Genomic DNA, 3,735 nt, shown 5'->3' with positions numbered 1-3,735 from the left:
TCGGCCTCGTCCTTGTTGGCAGTCACCTTCTTGTGCATCTCGAGCCGCTGACGCTCCTCGGCGATGAGCTCCAGATGCATCTGGCGGAGCTCGGCCATGTACTATTCATCAACGCACGCTGCCTCGAGCCCCTCAAAGGCCTCCCGATTCTCCTGTAACTCGTAGCAAGAGACCATTCGGGATCGATGTCGACGGGCTCCGGGACCTCGCCACTGCCGGTGGGAAAATTGATCTCCGCCCGGTTGCCGTAGAGGCTCATTGCCTTCTTGTCGTACGCCCTCGCCGGCGACTAGAAGGAGCCAAGCCAGTACATGCAGCCAATGTCCCCGTCCTTGATTTTTGACACCAACGCCCCCACAGTCGCTGCCCCACGCCGTGATACTCCTTTTTCTTCCTCGGCGGTAGCAGCAGGTCGGTGGCGAAGGAGCCATAGGGGAACAGGGGCTGTGCGACGCGGTGTGGATCCACACTTCAACTCGATGGGGGCGACCCCGACGGCTAGATCCCGCCATTTCAGGGTGGCGCTAGTAGACTAGAAGCGTCGGCGGGGTGTGGGATGGTTGTGGGTTAAGGCAGGACAGATGATGGGTGGTGTGGGGTGGATTTGGGCGGCAGCGGCATCAAAGGGATGCAAGCAAAGGAGAGATGCGACATGAGAATAAGGGTTTTTTTAGAAACGGCGACGCTCGAGTAAATATAAGCGGCGGTCGAGGGGCTAAAGCCGATAAGAAATCGTTTAGGTCTGGTCTAACCCCTCAAAACTAAATTGCTACTCTAACCGGTTTTGAGAAATTGGCTAGAGGTACCTAATGCATATAGGATTATCGACGGTTGACATTCCTTAAAATGAAAATGTCTCTGTCTTGGAATTGCCACGTTGACTTTGCTGGTTAAAATTATGTATGGTCTGGATATGTTATGCATAAAGAAATATAAGAACATTTAGATTACCAAAATAGTGATCTAAAAGCTTTTACATTTGTTTACCGAGGGAGTACTGGAGTAAACAGATTACCCAGTCAATCGCTAATACTAGTCCATTCAGTAATATTTATCACCAAGTCTTGGTGCTAGGCTGCTAAGCATGCAAGCTACTGAAAGACCAGAAAATAACAATCTGCAGAAGAAACTATAACGGGCAGTCGAATCGCATTCGCATGGAGGGGTCGAGCAACTCACCGTAGTCACCGCACGTGGCCGGGTGCATGCGGCCGCCGGGGCAGAGGCACCCGAACGCGTTCGCGCCGGCCTCGTACCGGCACCCCCCGCCGGTCGCGGCGCACGCCGCGCAGTCCCCGGGCACCGTCCACTCCAGCAGGAACCCGCGCCTGACGATCCCCGCGTAGTCGTCCCACGCCCGCAGCTCCGACCCGGGCAGCACCGGCACCACCGAGTACTTGCACTCCGCCGGCCCCGCCGGCCGGGCCTCATACCTCCGTCCGATGTGCACGGACCACGCGCCGCTGACTGTGCCGGAGCAGTTGTTAAGCCAGAGCGAACCCGCAGGCGGCGGCGGCGCGCGCGAGCAGTTGTTGCAGAAGAAGAGCTCCCAGTTGGCGCCGCTGACTGCCAGCGGCGACAGCGCGAGGCTGCTGGACACGTTGAACCGCGTGGCGCGGCAGGGGTCTTCACTTCCGGACACGAGGTTGCTGTGGTAGGCCACGACGGAGCGGTTGCTGTAGGTGATGTCCAGGAGGCGGAGGTAGGACTCGCTGAGGGTGGACGCGGTGGCGCCGGTGGGGTCGTCGCATGTTACGCCGAAGGTCGGGTAGCCGCAGTTGGGTTCGTGGTGACCGCGCAGCCAGAACGGGTACGTGATGGTCAGGTCGCCGCACGCCGCCGGCGCGCAGCTCGCGTCCAGCGGCTGCGCGCGGGCGCCGAGCAGAGGCATGCACAGCAGTAGCAGCACGAGCAACATCTCAGATCAAATGGCGAAACAGGGGGATATTTTCTCTCGTATTTTAAGATGGGGAACGAGACTTGTAGCCGACCAATGTTAGAACTTGTAGCCGGCCGCGGCCATGGACGAGGAGGTAGTGGGTGAAGAGAGCAGCCGATTTGTGTGACATTTTGGGCGTTTGATTACGGGGACTAGAGAGTTTGGTCAATGTTAGAACTTGGGAAGATGGTCTTGGTCGATCCTCGCGGGGTTATTTAGCTATATTTTCGGATGACTTTGGTGCATGCGTGCGAAAATCGGGAGAGGAGGAACGTGTCTCAAATACTAACTGACAAGATTTTTGTTGTTGAAGGAAGCAGCGGGGACAAAAGGTTTCCCAGCAGCTGGGAAAAGGTTTTTCTTCTTGATTGTTTGATTCAGAATATTAGAGTCCTTAGAACATTTTCCATAAGATTCATTTGCAACCTATTTTGGGGCGAATCCTATCCAATCAAACCGGACAAGATCACTGGGAGATGGAAGAGGAGTACTGCTAACACTTTGGAAAACAGACATCAAATCCATAAGACGAAATAATGCTTCAGCCGAGTGGACGTGTTGCTTTCTTGAAAACTCGATGTCTTACTTGTACCGTAGTCGTAAGGCCCCTCCCAATGCTCTATCTTGTACGGGTGCTAAGCATGTCATGTAGACGAAAAATCTGATGTGGCAAGGCAATTAAGAGGAGAGAGATGGGTTTGGTGACCCCAGAAAGAACCAATGCCAAGCACGTGAACCTAGATAAAACATTTAAATAAAGCAAACTCATCAATGCATGAGAGAGTTTAGTAGCTAAATCATTAAATGAAGGGAGCTTAGCTACAAGAAGCTAAGCACCTATGCATTGGAGATTTTGATTGCTAAGCTATTTAATATGCTTAGCATCCCATCTAAGCACAGGTCCATTGGGAGCAGCCTAAGCTAGCCTTTATGGATTGGCACAATATAATCCAATGGGAAAGGAGAGGAAAAAATTTAGGAACCAATATTATCATGTCAACCCACACATCGACGAAGGGCAAAAAAGGGTAGGCTGATTTATTACTCGTCCACAGAGTTTGCTGTTTCAAACATAGAAATATATAATTTGGTGCTCACAAAAATTATTGATAGTTTGGGAGCCTGGAATTGTTTGCAATCTTTGTGGACAAAATTCACCTAATTTCGACAATAGTTGGCATTTAGTCTTAAATTCGAAACACGAACATTTCGGTGCCACCGAACTTTACGAAATACAAAACCCAGCTCATTAACCTATGCCTTTTCTTCCGAGGCCGTGTAGGCAATGTCCTCACGGACTAAACAGGTTAAGTAGTAGAATAACATGAAACTCATGAATTTATGTGTATTACCAGGGAAAAAAAATCAAAGGACTGCCCATGAGTTAGTTCCTTAAAAAGTTTTAAGTTTCTGTCTATTTGAAAGGAAGGACTCTCATCCGTTGGATCGAAAAAGAGTGGTCATATCTTTATTTTCTTCTTTCTCCTATCGTTTTCACCCCATGCCACATTTATCTTGTTCCTCAGATAGTTTTGACCTTGCGTCCACCCACGACATTATTCCAACCTCCAACGAAGTCGCTATGATCTACTCCAAGCAGCAGTCAAAAAAGAAAACCCCTCAATCATACCAGTCAATCTTTATCCTCACCTCCGCCAACGACTCAGCGGCCACCTGCGGTGTTCCTGTCTCCGGTGAATTCATGGCTTGGCCTCACGGGGAGCAACGCGTCTGCCGCAGTGGCAGATACAACCCAAAAATGCAGGTGGGGCTGTGTGGCCCACTGCCCCCCCCCC

The sequence above is a fragment of the Triticum dicoccoides genome, chromosome 3A (assembly GCF_002162155.2).
Source record: "Triticum dicoccoides isolate Atlit2015 ecotype Zavitan chromosome 3A, WEW_v2.0, whole genome shotgun sequence".
Classification (NCBI taxonomy): Eukaryota; Viridiplantae; Streptophyta; class Magnoliopsida; order Poales; family Poaceae; genus Triticum; species Triticum dicoccoides.
The sequence above is the reverse complement of the archived record's forward strand: the minus strand, read 5'-3'. Positions refer to the sequence as shown.